The sequence below is a fragment of the Acipenser ruthenus genome, chromosome 38 (genome assembly GCF_902713425.1).
Source record: "Acipenser ruthenus chromosome 38, fAciRut3.2 maternal haplotype, whole genome shotgun sequence".
In the NCBI taxonomy this organism is placed as follows: Eukaryota; Metazoa; Chordata; class Actinopteri; order Acipenseriformes; family Acipenseridae; genus Acipenser; species Acipenser ruthenus.
The window spans coordinates 5,334,184-5,353,785 of NC_081226.1; positions in this window are offsets into that span (position 1 = coordinate 5,334,184).

Genomic DNA, 19,602 nt, shown 5'->3' on the forward strand with positions numbered 1-19,602 from the left:
TTCAGCTAAAAGTATGCAGCTGCACATGCGCATGTGTTCACCGTTCAAATATGCATTTGACCATTTACATGCGCACAAGGACACCAAAAATGAAAAGTATGCGCAGCCCTGAACGCATCTGCGCATGCGCAGCACTTCAGCTAAGTACGCAGCTGCGCATGCGCAGCACTTCAGCTAAAAGTACGCAGCTGCGCATGTGCAGCACTTCAGCAAAAAGTATGCAGCTGCACATGCGCATGTGTTCACCGTTGACCATTTACATGACAACAAGACACCAAAAATGAAAAGTCTGCTCAGCCCTGAACGCAGATGCGCATGCGCAGCACTTCAGCTAAGTACGCAGCTGCGCATGCGCAGCACTTCAGCTAAAAGTACGCAGCTGCGCATGCGCATGTGTTCACCGTTGACGATTTACATGCGCACAAGACACCAAAAATGAAAAGTCTGCACAGCCCTGAACGCAGCTGTGCATGCGCAGCACTTCAGCTAAAAGTACGCAGCTGCGCATGCGCATGTGTTCACCGTTGACCATTTACAGCGCACAAGACACTAAAAATGAAAAGTCTGCGCAGCCCTGAACGCAGCTGCGCATGCGCAGCAATTCAGTTAAGTACGCAGCTGCGCATGCGCAGCACTTCAGCTAAAAGTACGCAGCTGCACATGCGCAGCACTTCAGCTAAAAGTATGCAGCTGCACATGAGCATGTGTTCACCGTTCAAAAGTGCATTTTACCATTTACATGCGCACAAGGACACCAAAAATGAAAAGTATGCGCAGCCCTGAACGCAGCTGCGCATGCGCAGCACTTCAGCTAAAATTAGGCAGCTGCGCATGCGCATGTGTTCACCGTTGACCATTTACATGCGTACAAGACAGCATAAATGAAAAGTCTGCGCAGCCCTGAACGCAGCTGCGCATGTGCAGCACTTCAACTAAGTACGCAGCTGCGCATGCGCAGCACTTCAGCTAAAAGTACGCAGCTGCGCATGCGCAGCACTTCAGCAAAAAGTATGCAGCTGCACATGCGCATGTGTTCACCGTTGACCATTTACATGACAAGACACCAAAAATGAAAAGTCTGCGCAGCCCTGAACGCAGATGCGCATGCGCAGCAATTCAGTTAAGTACGCAGCTGCGCATGCGCAGCACTTTAGCTAAAAGTACGCAGCTGCACATGCGCAGCACTTCAGCTAAAAGTATGCAGCTGCACATGCGCATGTGTTCACCGTTCAAAACTGCATTTGACCATTTAGATGCCCACACCAAAAATGAAAGGTCTGCGTAGCCCTGAACGCAGCTGCGCATGCGCAGCACTTCAGCTAAAAGTACGCAGCTGCGCATGCACATGTGTTCACCGTTCAAATCTGCATTTGACCATTTACATGCGCACAAGGACACCAAAAATGAAAAGTCTGCGCAGCCCTGAACGCAGCTGCGCATGCGCAGCACTTCAGCTAAGTACGCAGCTGCGCATGCGCAGCACTTCAGCTAAAAGTACGCAGCTGTACATGCGCATGTGTTCACCGTTCAAATCTGCATTTGACCATTTACATGCGCACAAGGACACCAAAAATGAAAAGTATGCGCAGCCCTGAACGCAGCTGCGCATGCGCAGCACTTCAGCTAAGTACGCAGCTGCGCATGCGCAGCACTTCAGCTAAAAGTATGCAGCTGCACATGAGCATGTGTTCACCGTTAAAAACTGCATTTGACCATTTACATGCGCACAAGGACACCAAAAATGAAAAGTCTGCGCAGCCCTGAACGCAGCTGCGCATGCGCAGCACTTCAGCTAAAATTACGCAGCTGCGCATGCGCATTTGTTCACCGTTGACCATTTACATGCGTACAAGACAGCAAAAATGAAAAGTTTGCGCAGCCCTGAACGCAGCTGCGCATGCGCAGCACTTCAGCTAAGTACGCAGCTGCACATGCGCAGCACTTCAGCTAAAAGTACGCAGCTGCACATGCGCATGTGTTCACCGTTCAAATCTGCATTTGACCATTTACATGCGCACAAGGACACCAAAAATGAAAAGTCTGAGCAGCCCTGAACGCAGCTGCGCATGCGCAGCACTTCAGCTAAAAGTACGCAGCTGCGCATGCGCAGCATTTCAGCTAAAAGTACGCAGCTGCACATGCGCATGTGTTCATCGTTCAAATCTGCATTTGACCATTTACATGCGCACAAGGACACCAAAAATGAAAAGTATGCGCAGCCCTGAACGCAGCTGCGCATGCGCAGCACCTCAGCTAAGTACGCAGCTGCACATGCGCATGTGTTCACCGATCAAATCTGCATTTGACCATTTACATGCGCACAAGGACACCAAAAATGAAAAGTATGCGCAGCCCTGAACGCAGCTGCGCATGCGCAGCACCTCAGCTAAGTACGCAGCTGCGCATACGCAGCACTTCAGCTAAAAGTACGCAGCTGCACATGCGCATGTGTTCACCAATCAAATCTGCATTTGACCATTTACATGCGCACAAGGACACCAAAAATGTAAAGTCTGCGCAGCCCTGAACGCAGCTGCGCATGCGCAGCACTTCAGCTAAAAGTACGCAGCTGCGCATGCGCAGCACTTCAGCTAAAAGTACGCAGCTGCACATGCGCATGTGTTCACCAATCAAATCTGCATTTGACCATTTACATGCGCACAAGGACACCAAAAATGAAAAGTATGCGCAGCCCTGAACGCAGCTGCGCATGCGCAGCACCTCAGCTAAGTACGCAGCTGCACATGCGCATGTGTTCACCGATCAAATCTGCATTTGACCATTTACATGCGCACAAGGACACCAAAAATGAAAAGTATGCGCAGCCCTGAACGCAGCTGCGCATGCGCAGCACCTCAGCTAAGTACGCAGCTGCGCATACGCAGCACTTCAGCTAGAAGTATGCAGCTGCACATGCGCATGTGTTCACCGTTCAAATCTGCATTTTACCATTTACATGTGCACAAGGACACCAAAAATGAAAAGTCTGCGCAGCCCTGAACGCAGCTGCACATGCGCAGCACTTCAGCTAAGTACGCAGCTGCGCATGCGCAGCACTTCAGCTAAAAGTACGCAGCTGCGCATGCGCATGTGTTCACCGTTGACCATTTATAGCGCACAAGACACTAAAAATGAAAAGTCTGCGCAGCCCTGAACGCAGCTGCACATGCGCAGCACTTCAGCTAAGTACACAGCTGTGCATGCGCAGCACTTCAGCTAAAAGTACGCAGCTGCGCATGCACATGTGTTCACCGTTCAAATCTGCATTTGACCATTTACATGCGCACAAGGACACCAAAAATGAAAAGTCTGCGCAGCCCTGAACGCAGCTGCACATGCGCAGCAATTCAGTTAAGTACGCAGCTGCGCATGCGCAGCACTTCAGCTAAAAGTACGCAGCTGCACATGCGCAGCACTTCAGCTAAAAGTATGCAGCTGCACATGAGCATGTGTTCACCGTTCAAAACTGCATTTGACCATTTACATGCGCACAAGGACACCAAAAATGAAAAGTATGCGCAGCCCTGAATGCAGCTGCGCATGCGCAGCACTTCAGCTAAAATTCACCGTTGACCATTTACATGCGTACAAGACAGCAAAAATGAAAAGTCTGCGCAGCCCTGAACGCAGCTGCGCATGCGCAGCACTTCAACTAAGTACGCAGCTGCGCGTGCGCAGCACTTCAGCTACAAGTACGCAGCTGCGCATGCGCAGCACTTCAGCAAAAAGTATGCAGCTGCACATGCGCATGTGTTCACCGTTCAAAACTGCATTTGACCATTTACATGCCCACACCAAAAATGAAAGGTCTGCGTAGCCCTGAACGCAGCTGCGCATGTGCAGCACTTCAGCTAAGTACGCAGCTGCGCATGCGCAGCACTTCAGCTAAAAGTACGCAGCTGCCCATGCGCAGCACTTCAGCTAAAAGTATGCAGCTGCACATGCGCATGTGTTCACCGTTCAAATCTGCATTTGACCATTTACATGTGCACAAGGACACCAAAAATGAAAAGTCTGCGCATCCCTGAACGCAGCTGCACATGCGCAGCACTTCAGCTAAGTACACAGCTGTGCATGCGCAGCACTTCAGCTAAAAGTACGCAGCTGCGCATGCACATGTGTTCACCGTTCAAATCTGCATTTGACCATTTACATGCGCACAAGGACACCAAAAATGAAAAGTCTGCGCAGCCCTGAACGCAGCTGCACATGCGCAGCACTTCAGCTAAGTACGCACCTGCGCATGCGCAGCACTTCAGCTAAAAGTACGCAGCTGCACATGCGCATGTGTTCACCGTTCAAATCTGCATTTGACCATTTATATGCGCACAAGGACACCAAAAATGAAAAGTATGCGCAGCCCTGAACGCAGCTGCGCATGCGCAGCACTTCAGCTAAGTACGAAGCTGCGCATGCGCAGCACTTCAGCTAAAAGTACGCAGCTGCGCATGCGCAGCACTTCAGCAAAAAGTATGCAGCTGCACATGAGCATGTGTTCACCGTTGACGATTTACATGCGCACAAGACACCAAAAATGAAAAGTCAGCGCAGCCCTGAACGCAGCTGCACATGCGCAGCACTTCAGCAAAAAGTATGCAGCTGCGCATGCGTATGTGTTCACCGTTGACCATTTACAGCGCACAAGACACTAAAAATGAAAAGTCTGCGCAGCCCTGAACGCAGCTGCGCATGCGCAGCACTTCAGCTAAAAGTACGCAGCTGCACATGCGCATGTGTTAACCGTTCAAATCTGCATTTGACCATTTACATGCGCACAAGGACACCAAAATGAAAAGTCTGTGCAGCCCTGAACGCAGCTGCACATGCGCAGCACTTCAGCTAAGTACGCAGCTGCGCATGCGCAGCACTTCAGCAAAAAGTTTGCAGCTGCACATGAGCATGTGTTCACCGTTGACGATTTACATGCGCACAAGACACCAAAAATGAAAAGTCTGCGCAGCCCTGAACGCAGCTGCACATGCGCAGCACTTCAGCAAAAAGTATGCAGCTGCGCATGCGTATGTGTTCACCGTTGACCATTTACAGCGCACAAGACACTAAAAATGAAAAGTCTGCGCAGCCCTGAACGCAGCTGCGCATGCGCAGCACTTCAGCTAAAAGTACGCAGCTGCACATGCGCATGTGTTAACCGTTCAAAACTGCATTTGACCATTTACATGCCCACACCAAAAATGAAAGGTCTGCGCAGCCCTGAACGCAGCTGCGCATGCGCAGCACTTCAGCTAAAAGTACGCAGCTGCGCATGCACATGTGTTCACCGTTCAAATCTGCATTTGACCATTTACATGCGCACAAGGACACCAAAAATGAAAAGTCTGCGCAGCCCTGAACGCAGCTGCACATGCGCAGCAATTCAGTTAAGTACGCAGCTGCGCATGCGCAGCACTTCAGCTAAAAGTACGCAGCTGCACATGCGCAGCACTTCAGCTAAAAGTATGCAGCTGCACATGAGCATGTGTTCACCGTTCAAAACTGCATTTGACCATTTACATGCGCACAAGGACACCAAAAATGAAAAGTATGCGCAGCCCTGAATGCAGCTGCGCATGCGCAGCACTTAAGCTAAAATTCACCGTTGACCATTTACATGCGTACAAGACAGCAAAAATGAAAAGTCTGCGCAGCCCTGAACGCAGCTGCGCATGCGCAGCACTTCAACTAAGTACGCGGCTGCGCGTGCGCAGCACTTCAGCTACAAGTACGCAGCTGCGCATGCGCAGCACTTCAGCAAAAAGTATGCAGCTGCACATGCGCATGTGTTCACCGTTCAAAACTGCATTTGACCATTTACATGCCCACACCAAAAATGAAAGGTCTGCGTAGCCCTGAACGCAGCTGCGCATGTGCAGCACTTCAGCTAAGTACGCAGCTGCGCATGCGCAGCACTTCAGCTAAAAGTACGCAGCTGCCCATGCGCAGCACTTCAGCTAAAAGTATGCAGCTGCACATGCGCATGTGTTCACCGTTCAAATCTGCATTTGACCATTTACATGTGCACAAGGACACCAAAAATGAAAAGTCTGCGCATCCCTGAACGCAGCTGCACATGCGCAGCACTTCAGCTAAGTACACAGCTGTGCATGCGCAGCACTTCAGCTAAAAGTACGCAGCTGCGCATGCACATGTGTTCACCGTTCAAATCTGCATTTGACCATTTACATGCGCACAAGGACACCAAAAATGAAAAGTCTGCGCAGCCCTGAACGCAGCTGCACATGCGCAGCACTTCAGCTAAGTACGCACCTGCGCATGCGCAGCACTTCAGCTAAAAGTACGCAGCTGCACATGCGCATGTGTTCACCGTTCAAATCTGCATTTGACCATTTATATGCGCACAAGGACACCAAAAATGAAAAGTATGCGCAGCCCTGAACGCAGCTGCGCATGCGCAGCACTTCAGCTAAGTACGAAGCTGCGCATGCGCAGCACTTCAGCTAAAAGTACGCAGCTGCGCATGCGCAGCACTTCAGCAAAAAGTATGCAGCTGCACATGAGCATGTGTTCACCGTTGACGATTTACATGCGCACAAGACACCAAAAATGAAAAGTCTGCGCAGCCCTGAACGCAGCTGCACATGCGCAGCACTTCAGCAAAAAGTATGCAGCTGCGCATGCGTATGTGTTCACCGTTGACCATTTACAGCGCACAAGACACTAAAAATGAAAAGTCTGCGCAGCCCTGAACGCAGCTGCGCATGCGCAGCACTTCAGCTAAAAGTACGCAGCTGCACATGCGCATGTGTTAACCGTTCAAATCTGCATTTGACCATTTACATGCGCACAAGGACACCAAAATGAAAAGTCTGTGCAGCCCTGAACGCAGCTGCACATGCGCAGCACTTCAGCTAAGTACGCAGCTGCGCATGCGCAGCACTTCAGCAAAAAGTTTGCAGCTGCACATGAGCATGTGTTCACCGTTGACGATTTACATGCGCACAAGACACCAAAAATGAAAAGTCTGCGCAGCCCTGAACGCAGCTGCACATGCGCAGCACTTCAGCAAAAAGTATGCAGCTGCGCATGCGTATGTGTTCACCGTTGACCATTTACAGCGCACAAGACACTAAAAATGAAAAGTCTGCGCAGCCCTGAACGCAGCTGCGCATGCGCAGCACTTCAGCTAAAAGTACGCAGCTGCACATGCGCATGTGTTAACCGTTCAAAACTGCATTTGACCATTTACATGCCCACACCAAAAATGAAAGGTCTGCGCAGCCCTGAACGCAGCTGCGCATGCGCAGCGCTTCAGCTAAGTACGCAGCTGCGCATGCGCAGCACTTCAGCTAAAAGTACGCAGCTGCCCATGCGCAGCACTTCAGCTAAAAGTACGCAGCTGCACATGCGCAGCACTTCAACTAAGTACACAGCTGCGCATGCGCAGCACTTCAGCTAAAAGTACGCAGCTGCGCATGCGCAGCACTTCAGCAAAAAGTATGCAGCTGCACATGCGCATGTGTTCACCGTTGACGATTTACATGCGCACAAGACACCAAAAATGAAAAGTCTGCGCAGCCCTTAACGCAGCTGCACATGCGCAGCACTTCAGCTAAAAGTACGCAGCTGCGCATGCGCATGTGTTCACCGTTGACCATTTACAGCGCACAAGACACTAAAAATGAAAAGTCTGCGCAGCCCTGAACGCAGCTGCGCATGCGCAGCAATTCAGTTAAGTACGCAGCTGCGCATGCGCAGCACTTCAGCTAAAAGTACGCAGCTGCACATGCGCAGCACTTCAGCTAAAAGTATGCAGCTGCACATGAGCATGTGTTCACCGTTCAAAACTGCATTTGACCATTTACATGCGCACAAGGACACCAAAAATGAAAAGTATGAGCAGCCCTGAAAGCAGCTGCGCATGCGCAGCACGTCAGCTAAAATTACGCAGCTGCGCATGCGCATGTGTTCACCTTTGACCATTTACATGCGTACAAGACAGCAAAAATGAAAAGTCTGCGCAGCCCTGAATGCAGCTGCGCATGCGCAGCACTTCAACTAAGTACGCAGCTGCGCATGCGCAGCACTTCAGCTACAAGTACGCAGCTGCGCATGCGCAGCACTTCAGCAAAAAGTATGCAGCTGCACATGCGCATGTGTTCACCGTTCAAAACTGCATTTGACCATTTACATGCCCACACCAAAAATGAAAGGTCTGTGTAGCCCTGAACGCAGCTGCGCATGCGCAGCACTTCAGCTAAGTACGCAGCTGCGCATGCGCAGCACTTCAGCTAAAAGTACGCAGCTGCCCATGCGCAGCACTTCAGCTAAAAGTACGCAGCTGCACATGCGCAGCACTTCAGCTAAAAGTATGCAGCTGCACATGAGCATGTGTTCACCGTTCAAAACTGCATTTGACCATTTACATGCGCACAAGGACACCAAAAATGAAAAGTATGCGCAGCCCTGAATGCATCTGCGCATGCGCAGCACTTCAGCTAAAATTACGCAGCTGCGCATGCGCATGTGTTCACCGTTGACCATTTACATGCGTACAAGACAGCAAAAATGAAAAGTCTGCGCAGCCCTGAACGCAGCTGCGCATGCGCAGCACTTCAACTAAGTACGCAGCTGCGCATGCGCAGCACTTCAGCTACAAGTACGCAGCTGCGCATGCGCAGCACTTCAGCAAAAAGTATGCAGCTGCACATGCGCATGTGTTCACCGTTCAAAACTGCATTTGACCATTTACATGCCCACACCAAAAATGAAAGGTCTGCGTAGCCCTGAACGCAGCTGCGCATGCGCAGCACTTCAGCTAAAAGTACGCAGCTGCCCATGCGCAGCACTTCAGCTAAAAGTATGCAGCTGGACATGCGCATGTGTTCACCGTTCAAATCTGCATTTGACCATTTACATGTGCACAAGGACACCAAAAATGAAAAGTCTGCGCAGCCCTGAACGCAGCTGCACATGCGCAGCACTTCAGCTAAGTACGCAGCTGCGCATGCGCAGCACTTCAGCTAAAAGTACGCAGCTGCGCATGCACATGTGTTCACCGTTCAAATCTGCATTTGACCATTTACATGCGCACAAGGACACCAAAAATGAAAAGTCTGCGCAGCCCTGAACGCAGCTGCGCATGCGCAGCACTTCAACTAAGTACGCATATGCGCATGCGCAGCACTTCAGCTAAAAGTACGCAGCTGCGCATGTGCAGCACTTCTGCTAAAAGTATGCAGCTGCACATGCGCATGTGTTCACCGTTCAAAACTGCATTTGACCATTTACATGCGCACAAGGACACCAAAAATGAAAAGTATGCGCAGCCCTGAACGCAGCTGCGCATGCGCAGCACTTCAGCTAAAATTACGCAGCTGCGCATGCGCATGTGTTCACCGATGACCATTTACATGCGCACAAGACAGCAAAAAGGAAAAGTCTGCGCAGCCCTGAACGCAGCTGCGCATGCGCAGCACTTCAACTAAGTACGCAGCTGCGCATGCGCAGCACTTCAGCTAAAAGTATGCAGCTGCACATGCGCAGCACTTCAGCAAAAAGTATGCAGCTGCACATGCGCATGTGTTCACCGTTCAAAACTGCATTTGACCATTTACATGCCCACACCAAAAATGAAAGGTCTGCGTAGCCCTGAACGCACCTGCCCATGTGCAGCACTTCAGCTAAGTACGCAGCTGCGCATGCGCAGCACTTCAGCTAAAAGTACGCAGCTGCCCATGCGCAGCACTTCAGCTAAAAGTATGCAGCTGCACATGCGCATGTGTTCACCGTTCAAATCTGCATTTGACCATTTACATGCGCACAAGGACACCAAAAATGATAAGTCTGCGCAGCCCTGAACGCAGCTGCACATGCGCAGCACTTCAGCTAAGTATGCAGCTGCGCATGCGCAGCACTTCATCTAAAAGTACGCAGCTGCACATGCGCATGTGTTCACCGTTCAAATCTGCATTTGACCATTTACATGCGCACAAGGACACCAAAAATGAAAAGTATGCGCAGCCCTGAACGCAGCTGCGCATGCGCAGCACTTCAGCTAAGTACGCAGCTGCGCATGCGCAGCACTTCAGCAAAAAGTATGCAGCTGCACATGCGCATGTGTTCACCGTTCAAAACTGCATTTGACCATTTACATGCCCACACCAAAAATGAAAGGTCTGCGTAGCCCTGAACGCACCTGCCCATGTGCAGCACTTCAGCTAAGTACGCAGCTGCGCATGCGCAGCACTTCAGCTAAAAGTACGCAGCTGCCCATGCGCAGCACTTCAGCTAAAAGTATGCAGCTGCACATGCGCATGTGTTCACCGTTCAAATCTGCATTTGACCATTTACATGCGCACAAGGACACCAAAAATGATAAGTCTGCGCAGCCCTGAACGCAGCTGCACATGCGCAGCACTTCAGCTAAGTACGCAGCTGCGCATGCGCAGCACTTCATCTAAAAGTACGCAGCTGCACATGCGCATGTGTTCACCGTTCAAATCTGCATTTGACCATTTACATGCGCACAAGGACACCAAAAATGAAAAGTATGCGCAGCCCTGAACGCAGCTGCGCATGCGCAGCACTTCAGCTAAGTACGCAGCTGCGCATGCGCAGCACTTCAGCAAAAAGTATGCAGCTGCACATGCGCATGTGTTCACCGTTCAAAACTGCATTTGACCATTTACATGCCCACACCAAAAATGAAAGGTCTGCGTAGCCCTGAACGCACCTGCCCATGTGCAGCACTTCAGCTAAGTACGCAGCTGCGCATGCGCAGCACTTCAGCTAAAAGTACGCAGCTGCACATGCGCATGTGTTCACCGTTCAAATCTGCATTTGACCATTTACATGCGCACAAGGACACCAAAAATGATAAGTCTGCGCAGCCCTGAACGCAGCTGCACATGCGCAGCACTTCAGCTAAGTACGCAGCTGCGCATGCGCAGCACTTCATCTAAAAGTACGCAGCTGCACATGCGCATGTGTTCACCGTTCAAATCTGCATTTGACCATTTACATGCGCACAAGGACACCAAAAATGAAAAGTATGCGCAGCCCTGAACGCAGCTGCGCATGCGCAGCACTTCAGCTAAGTACGCAGCTGCGCATGCGCAGCACTTCAGCAAAAAGTATGCAGCTGCACATGCGCATGTGTTCACCGTTCAAAACTGCATTTGACCATTTACATGCGCACACCAAAAATGAAAGGTCTGCGTAGCCCTGAACGCAGCTGCGCATGCGCAGCACTTCAGCTAAGTACGCAGCTGCGCACGTGCAGCACCTCAGCTAAAAGTACGCAGCTGCCCATGCGCAGCACTTCAGCTAAAATTACGCAGCTGCACATGCGCATGTGTTCACCGTTCAAATCTGCATTTGACCATTTACATGCGCACAAGGACACCAAAAATGAAAAGTCTGCGCAACCCGGAACGCAGCTGCGCATGCGCAGCACTTCAGCTAAAAGTACGCAGCTGCGCATGCGCAGCACTTCAGCTAAAAGTACGCAGCTGCGCATGTGCAGCACTTCAGCTAAAAGTATGCAGCTGCACATGCGCATGTGTTCACCGTTCAAAACTGCATTTGACCATTTACATGCGCACAAGGACACCAAAAATGAAAAGTCTGCGCAGCCCTGAACGCAGCTGCGCATGCGCAGCACTTCAGCTAAGTACGCAGCTGCGCATGCGCAGCACTTCAGCTAAAAGTACGCAGCTGCCCATGCGCAGCACTTCAGCTAAAAGTATGCAGCTGGACATGCGCATGTGTTCACCGTTCAAATCTGCATTTGACCATTTACATGTGCACAAGGACACCAAAAATGAAAAGTCTGCGCAGCCCTGAACGCAGCTGCACATGCGCAGCACTTCAGCTAAGTATGCAGCTGCGCATGCGCAGCACTTCAGCTAAAAGTACGCAGCTGCGCATGCACATGTGTTCACCGTTCAAATCTGCATTTGACCATTTACATGCGCACAAGGACACCAAAAATGAAAAGTCTGCGCAGCCCTGAACACAGCTGCGCATGCGCAGCACTTCAGCTAAAATTACCCAGCTGCGCATGCTCATGTGTTCACCGTTGACCATTTACATGCGTACAAGACAGCAAAAATGAAAAGTCTGCGCAGCCCTGAATGCAGCTGCGCATGCGCAGCACTTCAGCTAAGTACGCAGCTGCGCATGCGCAGCACTTCAGCTAAAAGTACGCAGCTGCGCATGCGCAGCACTTCAGCAAAAAGTATGCAGCTGCACATGCGCATGTGTTCACCGTTGACAATTTACATGCGCACAAGACACCAAAAATGAAAAGTCTGCGCAGCCCTGAACGCAGCTGCGCATGCGCAGCACTTCAGCTAAAAGTACGCAGCTGCGCATGCGCATGTTTTCACCGTTGACCATTTACAGCACACAAGACACTAAAAATGAAAAGTCTGCGCAGCCCTGAACGCAGCTGCGCATGCGCAGCACTTCAGCTAAGTACGCAGCTGCGCATGCGCAGCACTTCAGCAAAAAGTATGCAGCTGCACATGCGCATGTGTTCACCGTTCAAATCTGCATTTGACCATTTACATGCGCACAAGGACACCAAAAATGAAAAGTCTGCGTAGCCCTGAAAGCACCTGCCCATGCGCAGCACTTCAGCTAAGTACGCAGCTGCGCATGCGCAGCACTTCAGCTAAAAGTACGCAGCTGCCCATGCGCAGCACTTCAGCTAAAAGTATGCAGCTGCACATGCGCATGTGTTCACCGTTCAAATCTGCATTTGACCATTTACATGCGCACAAGGACACCAAAAATGATAAGTCTGCGCAGCCCTGAACGCAGCTGCACATGCGCAGCACTTCAGCTAAGTACGCAGCTGCGCATGCGCAGCACTTCAGCTAAAAGTACGCAGCTGCGCATGCGCATGTGTTCACCGTTCAAATCTGCATTTGACCATTTTCATGCGCACAAGGACACCAAAAATGATAAGTCTGCGCAGCCCTGAACGCAGCTGCACATGCGCAGCACTTCAGCTAAGTACGCAGCTGCGCATGCGCAGCACTTCAGCTAAAAGTACGCAGCTGCACATGCGCATGTGTTCACCGTTCAAATCTGCATTTGACCATTTACATGCGCACAAGGACACCAAAAATGAAAAGTATGCGCAGCCCTGAACGCAGCTGCGCATGCGCAGCACTTCAGCTAAAAGTACGCAGCTGCACATGCGCATGTGTTCACCGTTCAAAACTGCATTTGACCATTTACATGCGCACAAGGACACCAAAAATGAAAAGTACGCGCAGCCCTGAACGCAGCTTCGCATGCGCAGCACTTCAGCTAAAATTACGCAGCTGCGCATGCGCATGTGTTCACCGTTGACCATTTACATGCGTACAAGACAGCAAAAATGAAAAGTCTGCGCAGCCCTGAACGCAGCTGCGCATGCGCAGCACTTCAGCTAAAAGTACGCAGCTGCACATGCGCAGCACTTCAGCAAAAAGTATGCAGCTGCACATGTGCATGTGTTCACCGTTCAAAACTGCATTTGACCATTTACATGCCCACACCAAAAATGAAAGGTCTGCGTAGCCCTGAACGCACCTGCCCATGCGCAGCACTTCAGCTAAGTACGCAGCTGCGCATGCGCAGCACTTCAGCTAAAAGTACGCAGCTGCCCATGCGCAGCACTTCAGCTAAAAGTACGCAGCTGCGCATGCGCATGTGTTCACCGTTCAAATCTGCATTTGACCATTTACATGTGCACAAGGACACCAAAATTGAAAAGACTGCGCAGCCCTGAACGCAGCTGCGCATGTGCAGCACTTCAGCTAAGTACGCAGCTGCGCATGCGCATGTGTTCACCGTTGACCATTTACATGCACACAAGACAGCAAAAATGAAAAGTCTGCGCAGCCCTGAATGCAGCTGCGCATGCGCAGCACTTCAACTAAGTACGCAGCTGCGCATGCGCAGCACTTCAGCTAAAAGTACACAGCTGCACATGCGTAGCACTTCAGCAAAAAGTATGCAGCTGCACATGCGCATGTGTTCACCGTTCAAAACTGCATTTGACCATTTACATGCACCACACCAAAAATGAAAGGTCTGCGTAACCCTGAACGCACCTGCCCATGTGCAGCACTTCAGCTAAGTACGCAGCTGCGCATGCGCAGCACTTCAGCTAAAAGTACGCAGCTGCCCATGCACAGCACTTCAGCTAAGTACGCAGCTGCGCATGCGCAGCACTTCAGCTAAAAGTACGCAGCTGCACATGCGCATGTGTTCACCGTTCAAATCTGCATTTGACCATTTACATGCGCACAAGGACACCAAAAATGAAAAGTCTGCGCAGCCCTGAACGCAGCTGCGCATGCGCAGCACTTCAGCTAAGTACGCAGCTGCGCATGCGCAGCACTTCAGCAAAAATTATGCAGCTGCACATGCGCATGTGTTCACCGTTCAAAACTGCATTTGACCATTTACATGCGCACACCAAAAATGAAAGGTCTGCGTAGTCCTGAACGCAGCTGCGCATGCGCAGCACTTCAGCTAAGTACGCAGCTGCGCACGTGCAGCACCTCAGCTAAAAGTACGCAGCTGCCCATGCGCAGCACTTCAGCTAAAATTACGCAGCTGCGCATGCGCATGTGTTCACCGTTCAAATCTGCATTTGACCATTTACATGCGCACAAGGACACCAAAAATGAAAAGTCTGCGTAGCCCTGAAAGCACCTGCCCATGCGCAGCACTTCAGCTAAGTACGCAGCTGCGCATGCGCAGCACTTCAGCTAAAAGTACGCAGCTGCCCATGCGCAGCACTTCAGCTAAAAGTATGCAGCTGCACATGCGCATGTGTTCACCGTTCAAATCTGCATTTGACCATTTACATGCGCACAAGGACACCAAAAATGATAAGTCTGCGCAGCCCTGAACGCAGCTGCACATGCGCAGCACTTCAGCTAAGTACGCAGCTGCGCATGCGCAGCACTTCAGCTAAAAGTACGCAGCTGCGCATGCGCATGTGTTCACCGTTCAAATCTGCATTTGACCATTTACATGTGCACAAGGACACCAAAATTGAAAAGACTGCGCAGCCCTGAACGCAGCTGCGCATGTGCAGCACTTCAGCTAAGTACGCAGCTGCGCATGCACAGCACTTCAGCTAATAGTACGCAGCTGCACATGTGCAGCACTTCAGCTAAAAGTATGCAGCTGCACATGCGCATGTGTTCACCGTTCAAAACTGCATTTGACCATTTACATGCGCACAAGGACACCAAAAATGAAAAGTCTGCGCAGCCCTGAACGCAGCTGCGCATGCGCAGCACTTCAGCTAAGTACGCAGCTGCGCATGCGCATGTGTTCACCGTTGACCATTTACATGCACACAAGACAGCAAAAATGAAAAGTCTGCGCAGCCCTGAATGCAGCTGCGCATGCGCAGCACTTCAACTAAGTACGCAGCTGCGCATGCGCAGCACTTCAGCTAAAAGTACACAGCTGCACATGCGTAGCACTTCAGCAAAAAGTATGCAGCTGCACATGCGCATGTGTTCACCGTTCAAAACTGCATTTGACCATTTACATGCACCACACCAAAAATGAAAGGTCTGCGTAACCCTGAACGCACCTGCCCATGTGCAGCACTTCAGCTAAGTACGCAGCTGCGCATGCGCAGCACTTCAGCTAAAAGTACGCAGCTGCCCATGCACAGCACTTCAGCTAAGTACGCAGCTGCGCATGCGCAGCACTTCAGCTAAAAGTACGCAGCTGCACATGCGCATGTGTTCACCGTTCAAATCTGCATTTGACCATTTACATGCGCACAAGGACACCAAAAATGAAAAGTCTGCGCAGCCCTGAACGCAGCTGCGCATGCGCAGCACTTCAGCTAAGTACGCAGCTGCGCATGCGCAGCACTTCAGCAAAAAGTATGCAGCTGCACATGCGCATGTGTTCACCGTTCAAAACTGCATTTGACCATTTACATGCGCACACCAAAAATGAAAGGTCTGCGTAGTCCTGAACGCAGCTGCGCATGCGCAGCACTTCAGCTAAGTACGCAGCTGCGCACGTGCAGCACCTCAGCTAAAAGTACGCAGCTGCCCATGCGCAGCACTTCAGCTAAAATTACGCAGCTGCGCATGCGCATGTGTTCACCGTTCAAATCTGCATTTGACCATTTACATGCGCACAAGGACACCAAAAATGAAAAGTCTGCGTAGCCCTGAAAGCACCTGCCCATGCGCAGCACTTCAGCTAAGTACGCAGCTGCGCATGCGCAGCACTTCAGCTAAAAGTACGCAGCTGCCCATGCGCAGCACTTCAGCTAAAAGTATGCAGCTGCACATGCGCATGTGTTCACCGTTCAAATCTGCATTTGACCATTTACATGCGCACAAGGACACCAAAAATGATAAGTCTGCGCAGCCCTGAACGCAGCTGCACATGCGCAGCACTTCAGCTAAGTACGCAGCTGCGCATGCGCAGCACTTCAGCTAAAAGTACGCAACTGCGCATGCGCATGTGTTCACCGTTCAAATCTGCATTTGACCATTTACATGCGCACAAGGACACCAAAAATGATAAGTCTGCGCAGCCCTGAACGCAGCTGCACATGCGCAGCACTTCAGCTAAGTACGCAGCTGCGCATGCGCAGCACTTCAGCTAAAAGTACGCAGCTGCACATGCGCATGTGTTCACCGTTCAAATCTGCATTTGACCATTTACATGCGCACAAGGACACCAAAAATGAAAAGTATGCGCAGCCCTGAACGCAGCTGCGCATGCGCAGCACTTCAGCTAAGTACGCAGCTGCGCATGCGCAGCACTTCAGCAAAAAGTATGCAGCTGCACATGCGCATGTGTTCACCGTTCAAAACTGCATTTGACCATTTACATGCGCACACCAAAAATGAAAGGTCTGCGTAGTCCTGAACGCAGCTGCGCATGCGCAGCACTTCAGCTAAGTACGCAGCTGCGCACGTGCAGCACCTCAGCTAAAAGTACGCAGCTGCCCATGCGCAGCACTTCAGCTAAAATTACGCAGCTGCGCATGCGCATGTGTTCACCGTTCAAATCTGCATTTGACCATTTACATGCGCACAAGGACACCAAAAATGAAAAGTCTGCGCAGCCCTGAACGCAGCTGCGCATGCGCAGCACTTCATCTAAGTACGCAGCTGCGCATGCGCATGTGTTCACCGTTGACCATTTACATGCGCACAAGACAGCAAAAATGAAAAGTCTGAGCAGCCCTGAACGCAGCTGCGCATACGCAGCACATCAGCTAAGTACGCAGCTGCGCATGCGCTGCACTTCAGCTAAAAGTACGCAGCTGCGCATGCGCAGCACTTCAGCAAAAAGTATGCAGCTGCACATGCGCATGTGTTAACCGTTCAAAACTGCATTTGACCATTTACATGCGCACAAGGACACCAAAAATGAAAAGTCTGCGCAGCCCTGAACGCAGCTGCGCATGCGCAGCACTTCAGCTAAGTACGCAGCTGCGCATGCGCATGTGTTCACCGTTGACCATTTACATGTGCACAAGACAGCAAAAATGAAAAGTCTGCGCAGCCCTGAACGCAGCTGCGCATGCGCAGCACTTCAGCTAAGTACGCAGCTGCGCATGCGCTGCACTTCAGCTCAAAGTACGCAGCTGCGCATGCGCAGCACTTCAGCAAAAAGTATGCCGCTGCACATGCGCATGTGTTCTCCGTTCAAAACTGTATTTGACCATTTACATGCGCACACCAAAAATGAAAAGTCTGCGCAGACCTGAACGCAGCTGCGCATGCGCAGCACTTCAGTTAAGTACGCAGCTGCGCATGCGCAGCACTTCAGCTAAAAGTACGCAGCTGCGCATGCACAGCACTTCAGTTAAGTACGCAGCTGCGCATGCGCAGCACTTCAGCTAAAAGTACGCAGCTGCGCATGCACAGCACTTCAGCTAGAAGTATGCAGCTGCACATGCGCATGTGTTCACCGTTCAAAACTGCATTTGACCATTTACATGTGCACAAGGACACCAAAAATGAAAAGTCTGCGCAGCCCTGAACGCTGCTGCGCATGCGCAGCACTTCAGTTAAAAGTACGCAGCTGCGCATGCGCAGCACTTCAGCAAAAAGTATGCAGCTGCACATGCGCATGTGTTCACCATTCAAAACTGCATTTGACCATTTACATGCGCACAAGGACACCAAAAATGAAAAGTCTGCGCAGCCCTGAACGCAGCTGCGCATGCGCAGCACATGCGCAGCACTTCAGCTAAGTACGCATCTGCGCATGCGCAGCACTTCAGCTAAAAGTATTCAGCTGCACATGCGCATGTGTTCACCATTCAAATCTGCATTTGACCATTTACATGCGCACAAGGACACCAAAAATGAAAAGTCTGCGCAGCCCTGAACGCAGCTGCGCATGCGCAGCACTTCAGCTAAGTACGCAGCTGCGCATGCGCAGCACTTCAGCTAAAAGTATGCAGCTGCACATGAGCATGTGTTCACCGTTAAAAACTGCATTTGACCATTTACATGCGCACAAGACAGCAAAAATGAAAAGTCTGCGCAGCCCTGAACGCAGCTGCGCATGCGCTGCACTTCAGCTAAGTAGGCAGCTGCGCATGCGCAGCACTTCAGCTAAAAGTACGCAGCTGCGCATGTGAAGCACTTCAGCTAAAAGTATGCAGCTGCACATGCGCATGTGTTCACCGTTCAAAACTGCATTTGACCATTTACATGCGCACACCAAAAATGAAAGGTCTGCGTAGCCCTGAACGCAGCTGCGCATGCGCAGCACTTCAGCTAAGTACGCAGCTGCGCACGTGCAGCACTTCATCTAAAAGTACGCAGCTGCCCATGCACAGCACTTCAGCTAAAAGTATGCAGCTGCGCATGCGCATGTGTTCATCGTTCAAATCTGCATTTCACCATTTACATGTGCACAAGGACACCAAAAATGAAAAGTCTGCGCAGCCCTGAACGCAGGTGCGCATGCGCAGCACTTCAGCTAAAAGTACGCAGCTGCGCATGTGCAGCACTTCAGCTAAAAGTATGCAGCTGCACATGCGCATGTGTTCACCGTTCAAAACTGCATTTGACCATTTACATGCGCACAAGGACACCAAAAATGAAAAGTCTGCGCAGCCCTGAACGCAGCTGCGCATGCGCAGCACTTCAGCTAAGTACGCAGCTGCGCATGCGCAGCACTTCAGCTAAAAGTACGCAGCTGCGCATGCGCAGCACTTCAGCAAAAAGTATGCAGCTGCACATGCGCATGTTTTCTCCGTTCAAAACTGTATTTGACCATTTACATGCGCACACCAAAAATGAAAAGTCTGTGCAGACCTGAACGCAGCTGCGCATGCGCAGCACTTCAACTAAAAGTACGCAGCTGCGCATGCACAGCACTTCAGCTAAGTACGCTGCTGCACATGCGCAGCACCTCAGCTAAAAGTACGCAGAAGCGCATGCACAGCACTTCAGCTAAAAGTACGCAGCTGCGCATGCGCAGCACTTCAGCAAAAAGTATGCAGCTGCACATGCGCATGTGTTCACCATTCAAAACTGCATTTGACCATTTACATGCGCACAAGGACACCAAACATGAAAAGTCTGCGCAGCCCTGAACGCAGCTGCGCATGCGCAGCACATGCGCAGC